Raw genomic sequence first — 24,071 nt, forward strand, 5'->3', positions numbered from 1 at the left:
GACTCTTGTTATAAAAGAAATGTTATGTAAAACAAATCTTTTATAAAATAAATGTTATATAAAACAAATATTACAAGTAACTTGTTACATGTAACTTGATTATATCCTCCTAGGTCGTGGCGCACTGTATACGATACAAAGAAGTATGATTTATTTTTACCACTTGGTTTAGCGAAATGTCGTTATTGGAACTTGTTCAGTGGTTCGTGGAAGATGTAGGTATCATGTAGAGGCACATAAATAGCAAATTTTGTTTTTTACAACGTAATTAACCAGAAAACATGAATTTCAGACAAAAAATAATGGCTTATGTCCCGGGACTGAGGAGGATATAACATGTTACACAGTGTAAATACACCTTTACACCGATAGGTCGAGTAATCTTTGAACAATTGCCGTTTGCGGGATGACACCTTCAATTGGTATTCCAATCGCTTTTGTCATTATTAGTCGGGACGTTCCTTTTTATCAGGCTTTGGAAAGATTATGTAGCCAATCAGGTCAAAGATCATCAAGAGCGATTGTATGCCAGAACTTGGCTCTCAGTGTAATAAGAGTTTGGAAGTGACCTGCCATGAAAATACACAAAAGTATTAGGAAAATAAAATCATGGATTTGTTTCACTATCGGTGAAAAGTGATAGATGTTGACCTCTTCATGGTAATGTATTTTGACGGATCGATATAATCTTCGGGTGAAAGGGAGTTTCATTCCGTGAAACATTTAACGTTAGCGTCTAATTCATTCGTTCCGATTTTTCCCAATTAGACTTCATAAGAATCTTCTGAGTTCATAAATGCCCTGTTTGTAATGAGTGGCTCGTTAGCTGTTACTTTTTTTAAACTGTCGATCGCGATAATGTTGTGTTGGTGTAAAACACTTTTCTGGAGAATGCAACGAATGAACTTAATCAAACCGTGTGTGTCAGATAATGAATTGAAAATCAATTATGTCATAAAAAGTTAATTTTTCTAATCCTCGCGAAACCGGAGAGAAATTCCTTCAAAGGTAGACATGTTATCATTTGCATCGATTGATTTTTTTGTTATGCATGGAGAAATGGATGAAGACGTGGCGATATCTTTTGTACCCCTGTAAGTTTTTATTATAATATATTATACATTTGCTCATATAAGTCTCCAGGTAAAGAAAATTTATTTTATCACGTACCGTAAAATAAATCTTAACATTAAAATCTTATATCTTAATTTCATTTAGTGGAAAAAACGTGTTCACAACTAGGAAATCTCCTCTCCTGGTATGGTATTTGGAGGAGGCGACCGGCAGCAGGCGACCGGCAGCTAAAGTTATTTGCACCATGAGGGAAGGGTATGGAAGGCGGAGAGAAACCCGGCGTCGGCATTAGTCTACTCTAAACGAAAGGCAAAAATGGGATCACGACTTAACGTCCCATCCGACGGACGGAGTATTGCGCTTTAAATGTCCTCCACACAACATTCAAGCAGGGATCGGGCAGTCTCTGAAAATTCTCTGCATAGCTTTTACAAGGTGGAATATAGGCACCCCTGTGGTAAGGAGCAGTGTTGGGGAGGCAACCTCTTAAATTGGTAAACTGACAGCTGGCTGGTGCGGCCAAAACAAAGAATATGCCATAACTTATAAGTCAAAATACGTTTTTCTTTAGTGTTTGTTCCTTTGAGAATATTGTGAAGGATTGAAACATAAAACATAAAACCAAAACATTTACTACCATTATGCATAGAAATATTCCATACACTGTACAGAAATCAGACTAGTAACATACAATGTTAAAATAATGTGGTAATGTTAAAATAATGTCTTTAGGTGAATTTTAATACGGTGCCTCAGTGAACGATTCCATTCTCAAGTATTTTAATCTCCATTCCTTTTGCTGCGTGCTGTCGAGTTGTTTGCCATAGCGTGTTGTATTGGGAAAGGATTCCAGGTTGAAATTTATATCATGCGCACTGGTCGTCGTCGCCTGATCGGAGGAAGATGATGACGAGAGTGTCCGAGGGCGAATGCACTAGTGTGCTCGTGGTCCATATCATCCCCCCCCCCAGCCCCTCCTTCTCCCCCCAATTCCTCCTCCGGTCACTCATCCCATCATGTGCTCGAAGGCGTCATGCATGTTTCCGAAGGCTAAGTGATGCCTTCGCCACAATTTTCAATCATCCGGTCGACGGAGATGATGCGGGGACGACGTATTTCACTGTATGCCGTCCGTGTGCCGTGTGATCGGTGGTCGAGACGGGACATCATCTGTTTTTCGCGAATGTTCCACCGACGAGTCACGTGTGCATGTCTGTGTGACCTTATGGGAGTGTAAGGCCCAGCGCACACGAAGCGACTATATTGTAACTACATTTGGGAATCAGTTGCATCTGCATCTAGTTTGCAACTGAAATAAAACTTCTGTCCGCACACGGGTGCAATGACAAAGGGCTGTTGTAAATCAGTTTCGTCTATTTTGCAATCAGTGGAGTGTTTATTTCGTGCGGTACGTGTTGTTTTTTAGCCCTTGCATTGGCATAGTATCGCTGAGTTTATATATACAGAGATATTTTTGTATTTGTTCAGGGCTTCATGCTTCTTTACTGCTCCAACGAGCTTCATGTTGAGTTCTTGATCATTCATTTTGAGATCGACACTATACGGCCGTCAAAATACCACCAAAACACCACGTGGTCTCGTGCAACTGAAGTCTGCAACGCAACTGCAACCGCGGGCCCACGGTTGCATGTGACTGGTTTCAGACTGGTTTGAGATCGTCAAAAACCAGTCGCGTCGTGTGCGCCTCCATACTCAAATACATTGTCGAGGTCACAAAACAGTTGCGTGCGCAACTGGTTTGCAACGGTAGTTGTAAAACAGTCACACCGTGTGCGCTGGGCCTAAGCTCAATCTGGATGACTATCTAATGGAGCGCTCGAGAGCTGTGCGTTCATTACAATATCATTCCTTGTCCAGAGCTAAGTACGCAGTTTGTATTTTTATAATTTATTATTATTTTTATTGCATAAATTGTTACAAGTCGACCATGAAGTCGGGTGGTAAAGTCAGGAAGTACATTAATACAAAAATATAAAATGCAAAGTACCAGCTTGGTTGATAGGTTACATCACACACAAAAATATACATTATTTGATTAAATTTGATTAAATTAGGTGATATATTGTTACCATTTTCCAGTGTCAGTTAGAAACCGTTTGTGTGTTTCTAACGCTAGGCCTTGTAAGTTGACATTTTTCTGTTTTGTGGACATTATGACATCATGGGCGGAGCGAGTGATACAATTTATTATTATTATTAAATAATTAGTTACAAGTCGACCATGAAGTCGGGTGGTAACATAAAGTTAGGAAGTACATTAAGACACAATATTATACATAAACCAAAATACAAAACAAAGTACTAGGTACAAAGAAAAATTTTTAAAAGCCCTCAAAATACCAGTTTTTACACAATACATGTCCCCATGTACATAGCACCAAATCAGCAGAAAACAATACATGACTACATTTACATTGCCCTCAACATCCATTTTTACACAATAATATACGAAGACCAAAGTAAAAAAAAACAAGAAACACCAAATTCAAAAAAATATACGTTTATAAAGCCCTTAAAATTCAATTTTATTTATCCTGTTGATAAATATAGTGGCGTTAGTTGGGAAGGGCTCAAAAAAATTTCCTCTGGTAAATCATTCCAATCCTCTATCCCCCGATGTAGGAAGGAAATTTTAGCCTATTTGTCAGCTGCCCCCCGATTAAAGTAATTTACCGGTTAAGGTAGCTTTGCATGGAGCATTTTGCAGATCACACGCGCCCATTCCCCTTATTTCATAGAATTCGCTTTTTAATTCAAAATAAGGCCTACGGTCATTCATTCTATCTAAAAAAAATAACCCATTATCTTCCATCCCATCCCTCGCTTACGCAACGTTCTTCCCCGCAACAAGGTTTTCAACATCGCCTTCCCGCTCAGTAGGTACTCGCTCCATCCATTCCCTCTGCCTCCAATGCATCTAATCTAAAATCTTCTTGTCTTCTACCGGCATGCCCAGCACTTTGTTGTTCCTCCTCCTCCTTAAAATGGGTGAGAGTGCGCAATCTTATTGTAGATTCTCACCCAAAGCTCTCGTTTCATTAAACTCAAAGAGTAATTGTTTCAAACAGTAAAAATCGCGGAATTTTTGTCCAATCTCAATAATTTAATGTCCTTAAAAATATAGAAAATTAAATAAAATGTCGAAAACACTGGATAACCTAGAAAAACTGTTGTCATGGTAACTGCAAAGTGCATCCAAAAAATGTTTGCGCTGCCATAGCCCGGTATCTAAGGAGTTGTGCATCATGTTTATAGGATAAAAATGCTTAAAATTGTCTCCCCTACCACATCCTGAAGTATATAGACTCCTCCATAAACACCCTATACATTAGTCATATTTATTTGGGGAAAAACGAATTCCTTTACCTCTACGTATGGCAAAATATCTCTCTTAATATGTTGTTTCTGTGGGCACAGGAAATGTATTGGGATTCTTGATTTGATCTTAACCTGGCGCTCCCAAAGAAAATAATTCTCAATTGCTCAAGAAATCTAACAAGAAGCCTTGCGCGGAGCTGCCGAGTACCTCCCGGCATAATGCTTTCAACTAGTTACTAATGGATGGCGGGAATTCGCGTTATTTTTTTAGCCGTGCATTGCGGGCGAATGGCGAAAATTCTCATTATTTAGGAATGTTAAGTTTAACAATTTTAAAGCATGCTATGGGCATTTGGTGGTACGTTAACAGCTGCAGCTCGTTACTTATTATAAATTAAAGTATCATAATATTTGATTAAGCAAAGATATATATTAGTAATTTGTTTTTTGACAGCGTTTAAACCGAAGGCAGTTCAGTTAAACTGGCAAACATACAGATATGGCATTTTTACTGATGGAAAATTTGGTTCGGGACAGCCGTTTAAAAATCGTCTGAACGGAGCGTTAAGTGGAATTTTAAAACCCCGATACACAGCGTGGAAACATATGTGTAAAATTCTTAGCAGTTTTTTTGCGAATCACCTAAATTTCCTTGGTATTGTTATGAGTTCACGGATGACTTCCTTATTCGTCGGACCCTATAATATCTCGTAATCGTCGCTGTGAATTCAAGGTGTGTCCGGAAGATTGCGAAACAGCACCTCACTTATTCTTATAGCTGACCTAATTATTCGGTGCGGTTTAATCATCGGCACAAATTAGAATGCATACCGATGACTATTTCTGTTTTGCTCCCTATGCGGTGTGAATGGGTTTGTGTGCTACCAATGGCTATCTACTAGGAGGCGAGCCGTGTCTGCTTGCTTGCTCCTCGCTATCTAACCAACTCCAGCAGCGTCCGATAGGGGTCCTGTTCTGTCCCATCGCGAGTGTCATCGCGAGGAAGCAGTCCTGCGTGTGCCTCGCGTCGGGCAATTGGCCGCTGATACAATCATACGTGGCGTAGGTGGGGCCCTTCCATTGAATCAGGAAACAATTGAACATCTATTTACTTGTTTCCCATCAAGCCTACTCTCGCGACGCCGGCGTGTACAGAAACTATCCCGGAAAAACCATGTTCACCCCTACCATCTGCTTGACAATAAAATAATGTTCATAAATTATATAGGTAATATGTGGTTTGTGTTAGTAGAGGCTTAAAAGTTAAGCATTGGAATAATGAATTTTGTCATTTCTTTTAATAATTGCAAACAGAATATTATTTATGAGGTAAATTTTATTTTTACTTCCATTATTTTATATTTTTAATCGTTAATTACAATTTTTTATATTTTTTGTTGCAAGTAGTAATTTTACCATTTCATAATTTTTTTCATGCGCATTTCAAATACAATACACATATTCAGAAAATGCTGTCATTAACACTATAAGGAGTGGAACAGATAGAAAAGACTCGTAGAAGAGTAACTTGATGAAGTAATATGCTTGTTAATATATGAAGTGATAGTGCTTTGCAATTTTCCACATAAAACACTATTTCAACAGAGCCGACATGCTTCACTGCACTGCAGAATAACTAAGACTTATAATGGATCTCCATAAAGCATCTGCCTCATCAATTAAATTTATTATTCGTGTTGTTGGAATTGTGGTATCATAATAACAAATGTCTTTAAGCAGTGGCGCATCTATGGGAGGGCTAGGGCCTCCCACGGAAATCCAATTTACTCTAAATAGAATGGTAATTTTTGTTCGGACCCGCAATACTTCTGGGAGTTTACCCCATACTTAGACCCCCCCCCCCTTGTCCCAATCCTGGATCCGCTACTGTCTGTAAATAGTTTGTTGTTGGTTGCCCTTAGCATAAAATTGAAATTTTCTAGAATGGATTGAATTAAATATTTCAGGTGGGTAAATTAAGGCCGCAAAAGAGTTGTATTAAACTCCTCTAACAATTAGTGTCTTTATACTTATCTTGCATTTAATAATTTAATGGACATCTTCAAAGAGCAACAGAGGAATCGAGAATTTCTCTCGAGGTGAGAGTCAAAAGCCACGTTCACTGTACATTTACTCGGCGTTACTTACCAGGACAGTTTTATGCACACCCATGTCCTGAGTGGTGATAAACCCATATTTTACTATTTTTTGCATTCTAGCAAAAGTACTAATTTGGCAATGAAAAATTTTTTCTCACCATCTTACGCGTGCTGTTATTGCCTGTTAATTGTATCCATTGAGTGGATAGATACCCGACTTAGACTGCAACGAGGAGAAAAAATTAACATCTTACAGAGGAGTCTAAAAGACATATTCACAAATGATGTTTATGGTCAAAATATTTATAAAGGACAGTTAGCTGTTTAAAGCAGTCTAAATTGCTCAAAAGAGCAGCATATAAAAAACTTTTTTGGCGCTAAATACGCGGAGAGCATCTGACGCTGAGTAGATAAATATTAATTCTGGCTTATTCTACAAGTGGCCAGAAGATATTTTCCTACACACGGATAACCAAGTAAAGGCCCGGGACATACCATATGATACCAAACTAAGCTATCATACACTCTAAATGCCCGATAAACTGTATTTTGTACCTGAATGGCCCTGACTGTTCGCCGTGAACAGATATTTTGAACTGTTCTTTTTAATGAACTGGTTAAAAGTTAAGGGTTCGTCAAAATGAACTGTTTAACCCACCTCTATTCATTGATCTTTCTTTCAACCCCCTAAATGGTACTGATTTCAGTAATGCTGGCGCCTGTCATTGAAGCTGTGGTTGACCTCCACCGAGAGTGGTAGTTCAACTTACTCACCAAGTGGCAGCTCAGCCTCCCAGAGGGCAGCTAGAACATAAAGAATTTACATTAAAAACGGGTTAAAGACAATAGTTACGTACATATGTGGTGGATATTTGTTTCAAAGCACTGCACCTGACCGGAAATCGGGAGATCCGGGTTCGAATCCCGGCTAAGTCAAATATTTTTTCATGGGGAACTCATCCTTTGGTGTATTTAGGATATTTGTTTGTTAACCCTCTGGAGTTCGCTGTGGCACAATTAAATTTAAACCAATCCTCGTGTGATGTGTTCTGCTCTCCCCCTGTCAAACATATACCCTTCATGTCTCTCTATGCTGAGGTTAATGAGTCCCGACCCCATCTCGTGCATTGGCTGTAGCATTCAATGCACCGTGTCGATTGCGATCCTTCCAGCAAAGTGCCCGACCTCCTCCCGCTCCCGCATGGCCTCCTTCGATAAACTATACTGCGGCAGAGCACGGGTTTCAAACGGCTCGCCTTTGCACCTAATAGCCCTGCGTGAACCACTTGCATGTAATGTAATAAAACGTAGTACTAATCGAGCCACCCCAGATATACTTGTTTCTTATATTTCCTAAAGAGTTTGCATCACTTCCGGTCGATGGGTCGTATTTGGCGCTTCATTTTTATGTAGAATGGCCACGTATAAACTTAAATTTTTATCTTGGAAACCTCTTTCTGCATGATAGGCGCGTTACAAGAAACTCCTTTATACTTGTCGAACAGCTTCATAACTATCCCGATCGATTTCAGAAGCAATGTATAATTTACATCGGGAATAACCTGCGGATAAAAATATTTCATGCAAGGCTTGCATAAGGTCTACCAAAGGCTTCCAAGAGGATATGGGGAAGCTTTCGGCTCGATCTTCCTCCACTCCTCATAGAGATGCATAATAGTCTTGCAAGATATTATTATGGAAGTTGTTCTTCCTCATGAATGAAGAAGAAATCTCTTGCGTAAATATTTTGTTTCCTTCGATTGTTGGATACGTGTTGTATACATTTCGGAAAGCCACTACCCCTAGATTTTTGAAAATGGAATTTATTTATTTAATGCTAGATACTTTCTTGCTTCGTCCATATCGGTTAATTCGGTCACACAGGGTGGTGCGAGTTTTACAGCGATCGTATGAGCGATCTCTAGCTTTCTTTTCAATCATTGTTGCGTTGAAGAGTAGATTCCTTTTCATTGCCATTCCTCAGTTTTTGTTTTATAATCCAATTCAGTGGAGACAATCTCTGAAACCTCTGCATTCTTGTCTGCTTCTTGGGTGTAAACTAATGGACTGTAAGATGTGATTAAATGGTGTGGGAAGTTAACGCGTACTCATGGTCGAGACGGGCAGTGTGGATAGCGAGTGAGGTCTGTCAGGAACACAATAGGGACTCCGTGGGACTCCAGGGCATTCCCCCTACAGGCTCTCTCTATCCTTCTCTCTATTCTAGTCTCGTAACTAATTTACGGACGGTGCGTCGACTCCATGCCACGTGTAGCGGCATCAAATGGTTTTCCGACTCGCCCCCGGGTACTCCACTACTGTACGATTGCGAATGTCTTTGAAATTGCATCAACTTAATGCTACTGGGGTAGGCATATTCTGGCGTTTACTGGCACACGACACGTCAAAAGGCGTTGGATGTGTTTTTAAATCGAAATAATTGCATATTATTTAAATACCGTTCCTAACCAGAGATGAAATGGAAGATTTTTTTTTCCTGAAAATGCGCTGCATGGGATAAATCTTCATTCAGTCGTACAAATAAGAAAATATTCGAATCGTTTCGTTGCGAAGCTCATCTTATCTAGTATGCGTTACCATATCATGCCGTATTTTGGCTATTTTATTTCAAACCCTCAGACTGCACGAATAAGTGATTAGCTGCAATTAGGTGATATATCGTTACCATTTTCCAGTGTCAGTTAGAAACCGTTTGTGCGTTTCTAACGCTAGGCCTTGTCAGTTGACATTTTTCTGTTTTGTGGACATTATGATATCATGGGCGGAGCGAGTGATATAATTTATTATTATTATTATTAAATAATAAGTTACAAGTCGACCATGAGGTTGGGTGGTAACATAAAGATAGGAAGTACATTAGGACACAATAATATACACAAACCAAAATACTAAGTACCAAAACTTTTTAAAAGCCCTCAAAATACCATTTTTTACACAATACATGTCCCCATATACATAGCACCAAATCAGCAAAAAACAATGCATGACTACATTTACATTGCCCTCAAAATCCATTTTTACACAATAATATACGTAGACCAAAGTAAAAAAAAACAAGAAGCACCAAATTCAAAAAAATATACGTTTATAAAGCCCTCAAAATTCAATTTTATTTATCCTGCTGATAAATATAGTGGCGTGAGTTGGAAAGGGCTAAAAAAAACATTTCCTCCGGTAAACCATTCCAATCCTCTATCCCTCGATGTAGGAAGGAAATTTTAGTCTATTTGTCAGCTGCCTTGGGGCCTTAATCTTATAATTACACAAATGAATGTATTAATTTCAGTACAATGGCCGGAATGGTTATCACATTACTAGCCACTTGCCCTAATCTTTACTAACGGATTAAAAGTATAAAGTGGCTCCAAATTCTCGTTTTGAACGTTATATTATATTACACTAACACTCAGATATTGAACCCGAATATTTGTAGTGGTGAGGGTATAACTCAATCGGGAATAACGAAAATCCTCAAAAAACGAGGGGCCCCAAGGTAAATCACTTTCATTATATTGAAATACACATGCCTTTGAAGAAGACTGGGGTGAACTCTACCCTCACATATCCCTAACACCCTTCACGTTGGACCGATGAGAATACTCTAGCAGTTCTCACGGGGTGAGACCACTCTCAATGAATTTAATGCGCGTCTAAGTTTCATTCATCAATGCATCAAGGTTCAGGTTAAAAAAAAATCATAAAGGATTGTGATAAAAGCTGTATCCACACAGTTATTTATTTTTTATTCACTCTTATATTTTTATAGTTTGAAAATATTTGTTTGCCTTGTGATGTTAAGGTAATGAATCCGCCGAAAAAATGTCCTGAATCCGCCAGTGGATCTCTGTACGTGTTGAAAGAGAATAAATTCCCCAAGGCCGTACTCTTTGGTAGGCAAAGTGGGGGGGGGGTTGGAAGTTAAAAGGCTGACGGGGGACGGGGGGGGGGGAGAGAAACACGGAAATCAAGCTAAAACATTATGAAACAAAAGAATCGTTCAGCTCACTCACTCATCTTGCAGATTCGCTCTAAGGAACAAATTTTCGATCACTTATATCTGTACATGTTAATTATTATTATTAGTAATTTAGGAAATTCATACAAGTAGACCGTGTGGTCGAATGGAACCTAATAGCCAAAACATACATAAAGCCCAATGCTCAATGCTAAATACAAAATGTTAAAAAAAATACAAAAACACCATCAAAATCTAATTTTATTCAGCCTCGTCGTAAAAATCCGAGTATTAATTGAAATAGGCTCCAAATTTTAGCGTGTTAGAGAGCTTCTTAGGTTTCTCCGTTTTGAAATTATCATCTTCCCTCGCCTAACAAGGTCCTTGATATAATAAATATGTTAGATAGGACCTTCTACGCAGGGTCACCAATGTATGTTTTGTAGATACTCTTAATGCGTACTTGTTCCCTCATTATGATAGTACTGAGTAATCAGATTAGTAGTGGTAGGGAGTAATGATGTTTTCCCCAAGGTAAATCATCCCCTTGTGGGTACGAAGCTTATATGATGTGAGATAAAGCGAACGTTTGCGGTGAGATGATTTATGCAGGTGAAGATATCCCACTTCATCCTCTGGGATTCCTTATCAAAACGAGAGAGGAAATGAATTGATTTTGTTGCGGGTTCAATAAATCACCAGTTTAACACTTGCTTGCTTTTATTGTCAGATTTATGTTTCCTGGTTCAGTTGTTATTTATGACACTAATATGATAAGAGACCCTTTTGGAGCAAGTGTTTTTTCATTTATATGAAGTGGTTTAGTGCATTGCTGAGTATGAATATTTGGTTGCGCTGCTCTTCTGAAAATAAAGTGATGCGTCGAAATGAATTTTTGTGATACGTGACCCTTTATTGTCATTTGAACGGTGTTGTTGTCACTCACTCAGTTAATCAATCCGTCGATTGGTGTGGATAAGTTAGGGTTGAGCCCACCCCGAAATAAGCCATGGCCGTATAAATATCACTCACTTATGGTAGGCGGCCAATTTCGTTCCCTGGGCCACTTCACACTTTTAGGATTTTGTTTGGTGTGTCCGCAGTCTTAACCAAGTATTTGATGCCCGTACCCCTCGATCGGTAAGCATGCACTTTATTCACAAGACTTCTAAAGCACCTGGTGTCATTTGAACGGTGTTGTTGTCACTCACTCAGTTAATCAATCCGTAGATTGGTGTGGATAAGTTAGGGTTGAGCCTACCCGAGATTTCGAAAATACTAACTTTTATTTTCGTTTAGTAATTTTTCATCCTATTTTTATTAATATTTAATTTATTTCTTTTTATTAAAGCTTATTTTTCTGAGATAAAAGATATTTGTATGCATGGTAACTAAAAAATTTATTTTTTAAGCCATGGCCGTATAATTATCACTCATTTATGGTAGGCGGCCAATTTTTCCCCTGGGCCACGAATCACTTGATTTCCAGAAGAGCAGCGCAACCAAATATTTATACTCAACAATGCACTCAACCACTTCATATAAATAAAAAAAACAATAGCACCAAAAGGGTCTCTTATCATATTAATGTCATAAATGAATGATTCATTTGCTATTATTTATTTATTTGCAATAAACCCAAAAATAGTACATGAGACCTTTTACATTGGATTTTTAAACAAATTGTTAGATAATAAAGTGTAACAAGAAAACAGCAACAAAACAATAATTCAATACACTCAGATATCAGGCTATACTTCACTTCTATGAACACCTCAACCGCTCATTTGTAATTTAGGAAGGACGGAGAAGGAAAAGAGAGATTTAAAGAGGAAGTTTCCTGATGTCGGTCGTAAATGAAGAAATTGATTATGCTATACCAACAGAAAAAGCTTTGATGGAATTGTAGGTAAGAGGTAGCCGGTAGATAAGGGATCTTTGGGTCACAGATAAACGGTGGAGAGGTATAACTCCTTCTTTCATGTGAGACTTAGAAGTAAGTTTAAATTTATTTGCTGATTATCTTGATTCTTCAATCATTGATTCAGTCACTTTATGAGGAAACTTTAAAAAATGAAAGGCTTTGAAATTCCTACTTTATATTTCAGTACAAGTGGCACATCAAAATAATTACGAATAATAGATAAAGCGTGCTTAACGAGCTAAGTTGACATTCATTTCTTCTTTCTGTAAATATATTTTGAAGTTTTGTTTCACTCCTGAGTATGGAAGATAAATATTCCTAATAAATAGCTTTAGTTCATTTTATCACCTGATGACGTCCATACAATGTCATTCAGAATATTTCCAACGCCTATAAGTATCAGCAAATTGAGGGTAGTGTTTTTCTGGCGCTTTGAACATTAAAAAAAAACTTTTTTGTTCTTAGTTTTTAAATAGGTGATTCAGAGTTTCAAGCATCTTGTTCTCTGGAGAGTAATGGTCTTGCGATTTGGACTCAAGTGCCGAGTCAGTAGTGGAAGTGAGACCACTTTCGGAGACAACATACGATAAGTCTCCATGGAGATTTCAATTTTTCCATTGGAAACGCATGATTCCTAACTCTGGAGACAAGATCTCAGAATTTAAAACAATTTATTTCTTCTGAGACTGGTCTCGTAAAACTAATAACGGCGTAATTATCATTCAGTGGACGAATTGCTGAAATAAATCTGCGAGACTCGAGTCTTGGAGATCTCTCGAAAGCTAAAACTAGTCTCCTATTCGAGACACAAATCACCGATGGCGGCGCTGAAAGCAGTGACGTAATTTGCCAATATGGCTGACGCTTCGATGATATTGTTGTGATGATAATTAAAAAAAAAAATTTTTTCAAACCACCGATACAGCTCATATTGGCCATTTTATATCGGGGTATTCAACACATTTTAACAAGTAAACGTACACGAACAACCATGCCCTGGATTGGGGAAACCTACCCAGGCGGGACTGGAACCCGCGACCTCTTGTTTGGGAGGCGAGGACGTTACCCCCCCGCCACCGAGGCCGGCAAAATATACCTCCATGACGAAGCCCCGAACCCTAGCCCCACGGGTGGGAGTCATACACGCTACCATTACCCCTCCTGACCCATATATCATATATCCATAAAATAGGTGCAATAGGATTAGTCGTCGAGCCACTGCGATAGTTAAAGTAGAAAATATCTAAGAATATTTTCTTGGCTTTGAGTAAGTATTTCAATTCCCAAGGGCAACGACAAATAGTAGTTAAGATTGAGAAATTAATAAATATCCTCTTAAATATCCTCTACTATCTCACGGACATCATTCAAAGGGTTACTAATGATCATAAATGAGTGACTGCGATATAAATAACATTATTCTCAGCCGGCTAGAAAAGAAAAATTGCAATACGCCGGTTACCCCAATTGCATTAAACAAACAAACCAACCACCGTCCCAGTAAATGTTGAATTGTAGCACAAAATGGCAATTGAAAAGGGATTTTACATCAATATGAATGATTAAAATATATTACTTGCGACGTTATGATGGCTAACTACAAAAAATTTAATTAGAAAAATCAATAAATTCCCAGAAATACCAATGATTTGTCAACGTGGTTTCCTTAGGTATCCTCGGATCTCTACTTCCAAATTCGGCCAATAGTGGGCGTATTGCTTGTTTGGATTCTCGAACAGGCACAAATTTTGAGATAAAGTCTCGACATTAGGTCACCAGTGGAATCGAACCTTATGTATTTACCGCACTGCTTTGGTACAGCACTAGTAGCAGGATTGTAGATTTTAACACTTGGGAAAGAATAGCGATATCCTCTCATTCCACTTATTCTCATGCTGATTTAGTAAATTTAATGTTGAGCATAATTTGAGATGTTTGTCATCCGTTAAGGATGCTCTTCCTCTATTTAGCACTCTTTGATGGGGAACTTACCTTTATGTGTAAAGCCTCATTACTCCTGAAGCGTCGTCTGAAATGGCTTTGGGCGAGGTTCAAATGTTTTTTAAATTTTTGTTGCTGCGGATGAGCATCGATGTTTGTGGATGTTTTTGCGTATTATTTTGGGTGAGATTCCTTTGCATCTCCTACTAAATTTCGTTGCCTTTCATGTGGTCATTGTACTTGTTTGTTTTTCCTTCTTTTCGGCTCAAATCTCAGTCGTCAGAAGATTTTCGAGTATCTTGACCCTTCCGACGGAAAAAAATTGAAAAAGTAAAACAGAGGCTTCGAGGCCATGAATATAAGGGACTCATTCTTAGAGTGTTTTTTATTTTGCCTTACTCCAGAACCCCCAAAACTTGAGCCCATGTTTTTCACCTTTTTCTGGTCTGGAGGAGCGAATGAATGCGGAAAAACACGTGAGTGGGAATGTGGTCGTTTGTTATTTTCACCAAAGCCTCCTTTCAACCCCTGGAGCTTCCCAATTTTCGGCCACTCCCTTCCTGGACCTATTTGCGTCCTCCGGCCGGCTTACCGAGATGAGCTGAGAGGATACGGGAAATTTTGCGACAGTGTTTTGTTTTCGTTGTTTTCGACGCGTTTTTTGTGTTTCACCCCAAACCTTGTGGCGGTGCATTCTTCTAAAAGGACCGAAAAATAGGATGCCAAAAACTCAAAAGAAAAAAATGAATTGATAAAAAGTACATAGCGTAAAAATGGGCTGTCCTCGATCCGGTCCCACAAAAAGAAAGATCATAACGTGCTTCTTTTGTTTTCGGTCGTTTCCATTCGCTGTTTTTCGTGTTTATATCAGTTTCTCTCCCCCCCATTCCTATCTTCTCCTCTGTTTTTCCGGTAGCTTGGGGTACGTAAACCTTTCTCGCCTTATCAAAAGCGATTTTTCCAAAACCCATTCCCTGATCTTCCTTGTGGTACCACCACTATCCACCCGCAAGCCTGATATCTAAAAGAATCTGTCACGTCAAACCTCGGCAATATCCACTGCATGCATTTGTTAAAAAAACGCACAGCTTAAGTTCATAGTGGATGAAAATTAAACCCCACACCCTCGTGTGAAGTTACTTATTCGAGTTTTGTCGGAATTCGCGTTGGTTGCGTTGTATTTATTGTACCGAGAACTTTCAAGGGTAGTTTATGTTTTGAGATTTCTACCAATAGTATCATGTATGGGAAGATAAAATTTATAAGACGGGTAGGTCATATGGAAGTGCTTAGAAGAGTGGGAGAAAAGAGAAGTCATCTGAAAAATTGAAGGAAGAAATGGGACTACTTACTGTCCACATTATGAGGCGTGATGGCCTGGTGAAAAAATCGTAGGACAGTTGGGAGAAAAGAATGGTAACGGATGGCCTTAATTCGTTACATAAGACAGATTAAAAAGGATGTAAAATATAATGAATACGTGGCTATGAAAACGTTAGCGGATAGGAGAGCTGCGTCAAACCAATCTTAGCATTGTTGACTTGTGACGATGATGAAGATTATATAGTGATAATTATTATTTTGTGTAGTGTCTCTTTATTGTTTAATTTCTACGATACCTTTCCCGGAAACTCAATTGAGAGTAAATAATTTAAGATTTTCCAATGAATGTAATGCAAAATAGTTTTTGGGCTTCGTAATGGCATTCGAGTGATGTTTTGTCATAGCGCCAACATTTCAAATAGAGGCCTTTATATCATTTTATAAACGTCTTTTCACACACATTATTCAAACCAACTGTGTAATCTTTACAGCTATGGGGCTTGAGGGTCTGTCAAAATTTCAGTGTAGTTCTAAACATCTTCCTGTGCGAATCCCGAGGAATGTTTTTGCATTATATGAGAAAAAGTGATAGATCGGTCTTTGTGTCTTATAGCCACTCCAATCAGGAAAATCATGTAATCAGAGCTCTTGTGATTGCGTTGTTTCTTATTTCCCTGGGATTGGTTAGTAATAATAATAATGAACTCATTTATTGCTCTAGGAGTAAACTCCTTTGGAACATAGAAATTATTTAAAGTGGTGCGCAAGGCATTTAATATGGTAATAAACCAATCAGAAAACATATGAGGGAAGTGGTTATATGTATTTCTAACAATGAACTGGAAAATAACTGAGTTTCTTTTGATTAGTGATAGTGCATTCGTATACTTGAAAGGGTGTTTATAAGTTTTTTGCCCAGCTATTGGTAGGTTTCACCTCTGAAAAATTCCCGCTTTGTGACTGTTGGTGGCATAATGCGACGTTTTTTTTATATGACAAAAATGAAATGAACATATCAAAAATAAATTTTGAGAACTGCAGTCGCAGATTTTTGATGTTGGCTTAAAATTATTTTTTATACCTTTTTTACTCATTTTAAATTTTTTGAAGAAGTTTTCTTTTCTTTTAATTGAAGGCAATATTTGCGATTTTTAGCGGAAAATTTTTTAATGAAAACATTAGCGCTAGTTGAATTGCCTTTGGGATCCCGCTGCGACCCAAGTTTCAATTACTTGCACGTCCCAAAAAGGCGCATCCAGATGGAAGTAAACTTTCTTGGGAGTCAAAGTCTTCCGGAGTTCTTGAGCCATCTCGTGTTCGGAGGTAATTTTCTCCTCCCGGCTGTAATCATTTCCCTCCGAAAATTGCTTAGCTTTGCGTGACCACACTAATTGTCTGCGGAGTAATTACAATTCTGCGAGTCAGCCTTTTCATCGCCATTCTCTATGCATTGCACTCCTAGACGACTCCAAAAGTCTTCATCTAGGAAATCGAGTTTGCTCCCTCAGCGAGAATTTTTGCGATAATTTGCATCCATCCGCTTGCGCTGCATAACAGTTGGATGACCTCGAAAACTTGGGGCGTTGGATTTTGTCCTTGGATTGTGGATCCTCGTTTGCAACTAACTGCTGCGTCTTTCGTGTTTCTTTTTTTTTGTCTCTTCTGGAACGTGGATAGACTTACTCTGTGTGTGCTAATTGCTCGTTTTCTCAATCGGGCATTTACACATTGACGTCACAGTTTCGAATTTCATCATCTAAATGTCAAGCCACATTATTTCCGTGGAGACAAGTTGAATACCCAGTAACGTGATGGAATGGATTTGCGTCCAGACAATTCTTGTCTTTCTTTCTCCAGTTATTTTTTCCTACGGTTCGCCACAGTGAGTTCTATAAGTGATTGAACGATCGACGACCGTTGAACAGTTGAAAGAGAATAAATTCCCCAAGGCCGTACTCTTTGGTGGGCAAAGTGGGAGGGGGGGTGGGAAGTTAACAATTCAACAATTCAATCAACTAATCAACAGTGGGTTCTTTCACCAAATTCATTCCATTGTCGATTGCGAAAGATTTCGGATGATAAAGAGGCTCGTATTTTTTTCGCTATTCGATCTTTCGCCATCTTCTCTAGATATTCGCCATAAAAAATTATGACGTCACTGACTTTTGCTGAGCGGCTCACCGCTTTTCCGCTGCTCCTCGGACCTAAGCAACCGTCTCATGAGGCTCGTGGTTATTTTAACTCCAGTGAGCGGCTCTTTCCATCAATAATTGAGTCTCATTGAATGAGTTAACGATCGGTAACATCAATGACGTCACTAACTCATGAAGATTGGGCGGAAACCATAGTAATTTTAGATTTAAAAAAACATTAATTGAGATTACAGATCTGAGTGAACGACGCCATTGCCAAGGGAAATATTTCACTGGTCCAGAAATTCCATTGTGAACTTAAGGCAGTGCGCAGACCACTATGATATTCCGATTTCTTAACTTCTTTGGCATATCATTAAAAATAAATTCAGGAACCTGGATAGCATGATTATGTACGTAGTAGCTTCGTGTACAGAATGCCCATGGTTTGTTTCTCGGTCGAGGGAAATTATTGCCGATGGCAATGAGTGAGGACTTCATCGTGTTCTCGTGACCGGATCGGGATGTATATCTTGTTTTTCAAGTGGTGTTGTATCTACGGGCAATCTGTATTCAAAGTTTTCCCTTCCCTTCCGAAGCTTTGGAAGTTTACAGCCACTTAGAATCGAGTCATAAATTATTTCTTTTATCCTTGTAACTTAGCTATAATATTAATCCTAGTGTTCAACCGTTTTCACCTACTTATGGCATGTTCGGGCACAAGTGTTTTTTGTCCTCATCAGGTTTATCAGTATTATATCTCAAGATGCTATGAATGAGTCATTTCGGTTGACTGTTTAAATGCACAAGTGATGTTTGAAAAGTCTTCATGGTACAGTGAAACCTCGGTTAGAGAACTCCTCTGATAACGAACAATTCGGATAGCGACCAAAAATTTCCCTATTAATTTGCCTCGAATAGCGAACAAAATTTCGGTTAGCGAACAGATGTTTAGTGGCCATGTTTGCGTTAGGTGCTGTGTGATCCCAAATGGATACAACGTAATACAATGTCTACAATAGTAAGTCTGCAAGTAATAAAATGTAATACAATACCTATATACCCTATAACTTTTATATAATAGCAAGTCAATAGGAGCTAGGAACCAAGTATTCCTATTACCTTTATTTCTTATGAGGAAAATTGTTTCGGATAACGACCAGCTTTATGGAACGGATTGTGGTCGTTATCCGAGGTTCTACTGTATAAGTATTTTGATGCTTTAGCGGTTTAATTCTTTGTATAGCACTAACGCTTGGACGGAATACTCGTCCATAGTCATTATTCACCATGAAGATGATAAACTAGTAGTGCCTTAAAATTTTATTGACATTAAACGAATTAAACCGGTGAAAATCCCGAGAAGATTCCAGACAAATTGTGATTCGCCGTGAAAGAATTAAATGATATTCTTTATTGATGGTTTCTTAAACCATTCCTCTAAGACGTACACAGCTTACCACGTTTTTCTTTCCAGTCAAGTAAAGTGGTGCTGGGTTGATTTGAAAAATGTGGTTTTTCATGTTACAGTAGATTCCGTTTCATAGGTCCACCGGTTACTTGGGGCAGCCGCTTAATTGGGGCAGATCTTGAAGAACATAACCCGATAGAGGAATATACCACAGTATTCTCCGCTTAATTGGGACAGCATGCCACTTTATTGGGCCATGAGTCGGCGACATAGACTCTATACTCGCGACGAAATTAAAATTTTTTGTTTTCAGAATACTATTTATATTTTCCTCCTTTGATTTACTCTTATTTTTCACAAGTGTTCCTATTCTTGCCCTATTTTGAAAGCTCTGGTTGATATACTATCCGCAAGAGGATAGGACTTTTCTTTAATAGGACTTTCTTAAACATTCCTTAGTCTTCTTTCCATCATTTCAACGTTTGTTTATGCTCATATACAGGATAGTTCGTCTAATTGGGGCAGCCGCTTAATTGGGGTAGCGTGCACAAGTCCCGATATGTCCCAATTAACCGGAATCTACTGTATTGTGCCAGAAAACTTGGTGCTCCAGTAGGTTCGGTGCTTGGCTTCTGATCCGGGGTTCCACGTTCCCATCTCGGATGAAGCCTTTTAAACTCCCCAACGGAGGTGCCAAGTGGAAGGGAAGGGAACTGGCCTTTCGACCGTGACATTTGTAAATAACATACATGTTTTAATATGGAGTGAGCTCTACCATAAACCCAATCCAATCTTTTAAGTCTGTGATATTATATTGACATTCTAGTCAGTGATGCGATGGAATCAAGGAAATGTAATCGAATTACTTATAAATATCACATACTTGGTATTTTGTACTAGTAATTGATACTTTTAAAATAAAGCAACGTTTACTTCCTCTGAATCTTGGGCGAGTAATCGTTATATTTTAGGAATTAAAAGTGAAAATCTTAATTACATGCGCGTTGATCAAAATGAAATTTCAGCTTGATTAACCTGATCTACGGGTGTAAATATTTGCTAGAAAATATTAATTTAAGGTGATAGTGTCTAATTCAAGAATGTTAATTATTAATTAGCTCAATACAATTAAATAATTATTAAATTTCTGGTATAATGTTACTACTCCCTGTTTGAGGAAATAACGACAGCGATTGCATCATGTGCAGGAGCAAAATTAAAAGTAATTGCAATCGTAGTTTTAATCCTATTGATTGCTTTTTCAAAGAGTAATTTGAGGTTGAAATTAATTCGAAATTTCACCGTGTAATTTTCACTGAGCCCGATTGCATTTTTTCATAATTTTCCCATCAATGAATATGGGGATACATTTTGTGACCCATTAATGGTGATATCACACAATTCTATTATCACAAATTGCCGCTTCATTCGCAGTGTGTAAATAGCCCCCAAATATCTTCTTTTATTTATTTATTCTTGTACCGCTGATGATAGCATCGTTAGCCATTTCGGGATTTTTAACTTAACAACTAAGCGAGCACGAGCATCCACGCCCTTGATAAGGACAACTTATCCAGGCGAGACTCGCACCAACGACCTCTTGCGTGGCGGGCAAGGACCCGGCGCACTGAGGCCGGATTGAGGTCGTATTTACCTTATCGTATAGGTTTCCTAGGGTTATTATTGTAGCTTTATACAAAACCACGTACCACAGTCCAAAAAAAGGCTGAATTAAGCTATATTACTCAATAGATATGGCCATCTTTCAGTGTCAAGTTTGTAGCCGGTATATACAAATTAGGAAGTCATGGGAATGAAACCCGAGATCTCCCGCTATCGCAAAAATTTTTTCCTTAGCTGTTGGCGTGCTTGGTTGTGACATTAGTCTTTGTTATTTGTTTATTTTGTTTTTGGTCGCTGGAGCAACGATAAAAATATGAGGAATGGTAGTCGAGCTTTGATGCGTATTTTTTTTTCGTTTTACCTTATTGTTGATTCAATCTGTTATTTTTCAGCTTGAAGCGTTCTTACCTTGCTTTTATTCTCGTTATGGGGTCAATGTTATTTTGTGATCGCAGATGTTTCCGAGTGGAATTATTTTATTGCTTCCATAAAAATTAATGTTGTTTTAGTTAAGTGGTTCATGATTTCTTCTCCATACTGCAGCTTCATTTAGTGAATTTAATTGATTTTTTTTATATGATAATGAATTTTGTGCATCCATTAGTCTCGCCTCATTCATTTCATATGCATGGATAAGTGAGGGGCTTGCGAATCAGCATTTGGAATTTATTTTCAACGTCATTTGAATTTCTTTTCGGAATATGGGAGAAGTACTTAGAAAAAACAATTTCATGCCCCGGTACATTTTCGAAAAGCCTGCTTAATCATGGATGAATTATGTATTCGTTTATCATGCTTCATTATCTCTTATTTTTTTAACTTTATCCTTTTGCCATTTATCGTGAAATCCATGATTGACCTAAGCTATGCAGGGTCACTATCGTAATTGATGCATAGAAATGCTTATTTTGCTCGTTCGCTTTACTGAAATATTTCTCCAAGGTATTTTTTTCATGTAGTATATAGTACATTTATGATTTTACAGTCTATACGTGGGAGGATTCTCATATCCAAATAAGGGTAGAATTTTATATTCAATAGTAGCTTTCAGGATCGTTAATGCATGCATAATTCATTATGATTTTTTTAATTACACGCAAAGTGTGTGATGTACTACTTACTTTTGATTAGGTAAATTTATTATTGATTTTAGATTTCATTTTGATGTCTCTCGAAACCAGCTTCGTCCGCAGTGTAAAAGCTGAGCGTGCATGTTTCTCAATTTTTTAATTGTCAGTGAAAAAAAGAAAATTCCCTTGATTTAGGGTACAATCTTGGTAATCTGAAGGTTCAATAGTATGCTGAAAGCGTTACTTGCGTGGTGTTCTAACACTCCTCGCCAGACAAATATTGAAGCGGCTTGCGGGGTTGTATATAGATATGGAATATATCTGGGTTTCGAATGCCCCGAGAATTGAAGTTTCTGGCGATCCCTAGGAATATCAAGGCACCAAAGTGCTGCAAAGGCACCAAAGTGCTTGGTTAGTGACTTAAAAAATAAGAAGAAGCTAAGGAGTGTATATATTTTCAGTGTTCTGGAATATATTTCAAATATGACCTCGTCGTTCTGAAATTATATAAAATCGTCCTAGTAGTATTCATTTCTTAATTGAAGGGAATTCTTGAAATTGGAAGTCGTTGTGGATAATGTTGTGTAATAAGTTTTTAAATATTTGAGGATTAGGTCTGTGTAAGTTTTTTATCCTTTCACGGTGTTGGCAATTAATTTATACCTATGATTTATGCTAAAAATACGTGTGCTCATGCTTTCTATATTTTACTTTGGTTAATTCTCTTAGGATTCAATCATCCCATAGTTTGAAATGGGAATAGTCGTTTTTTGCACAGATTTGGTGTCTATGAATGAAGTCACTTGGGAGAATGGATCAATTGATTCATTAAAATCGGTTTTTTCATTCTCGGTGTATCATTGAATGGGTAGAATCGTAGACTTATTACTCAGCGAATCCGAATCATTCTGTGATAAATTAAGACTGTTAGAGATTAAATTATTCATGGGCCCCAATGAGAAAAGTATGGCTGATTTCACCAATTACCTAGGCGGCCGCTCCTTCAAATAAATAAAAAGTCAGGTTCAGTGAAGACGAAGGGAGCTGGGAGACTGGAATGGAGGCCCTATTTAACATATATTTTGGCAGTTGATCTATTATACCTTTAATGTACCAAGTAAGTCCGTATAAATCGAATAACATACAATTCATTAGGAGTGTAATACTCAATCATCTAATTCAAGTGCTAATTGTAAGCATCAGTGGCGCAGCGAGGGGGGGTTTGGGGGATAAATCCCCCCAGAGCTCAGAGAATTTTTTAAGTTTAATCCATTTTACTTAATTGGATCGATATTACTAATAGGATAGTGTGAGGATTAATAAAATATCCCTCAGAAAGCCGTAAAACTCACCATTTTGATCGATTTACCTTAAAATTCCGAAATTTCTTAATCTCGCCCTTATCACTTATCCTGGTGGGTATTCCCTACCCCCACACACCCCGGTGTTATTTGCACCTAACCCCACCCCCCAGCCTTAATTCCTAGCTGCGCCCCTGCTAAGCATAACTTTCTGGGCAAAGCGGTAATCGTAATGATCGAAATGCATTTACTCAACGAATCAGGAATCATTTAATTCACTCCCTGATTCAATCATTAAGGATAAATAGACTATGAATGACCCATTACTACCCATACTTATCGTTGCCAAGACTAATTTTCCTCATTGAATGTACACTAATTATACTTCATACACTTTCTTCTTTATCTTTTCTTGTTATATTTAACGAGATATGCATTATACACTTACTGCTAACTGTTCTATGGGCTACAGTAGTTGTGTTGACTGCTCATTGGATGAACATATTCAAATTATAATATCAACCAGAGCATATAATGTAAAAATTCAATGAATATATTTTAAAACGTAAGTTTTTTCTCAAGTTTCTTGAGCCTATTCTAAGAGCATTTTTCATATTTCCCGTGATTCATTTCAGTTTAAGCATTAATCTCAATTGTTTCCAAGTAGTCTTCCGCGGAGATTATGTCGGTAGGCAGCGATTCTTCCGGGTTTCCTCCCGCGTTTATCAATTTCGCTGGACATTATATCACCAATGTTCTAGTTGGTTTCCTCTGGTCCACTGAAGTGTCGGTGTGGAAATTTGGTCGCCTTCATACATACACCCTGTTTGGCGCCTATTTAGTGGAGGTGTGCCCTAA

This window comes from Ischnura elegans, chromosome 9 (assembly GCF_921293095.1).
Source record: "Ischnura elegans chromosome 9, ioIscEleg1.1, whole genome shotgun sequence".
Taxonomy (NCBI): domain Eukaryota; kingdom Metazoa; phylum Arthropoda; class Insecta; order Odonata; family Coenagrionidae; genus Ischnura; species Ischnura elegans.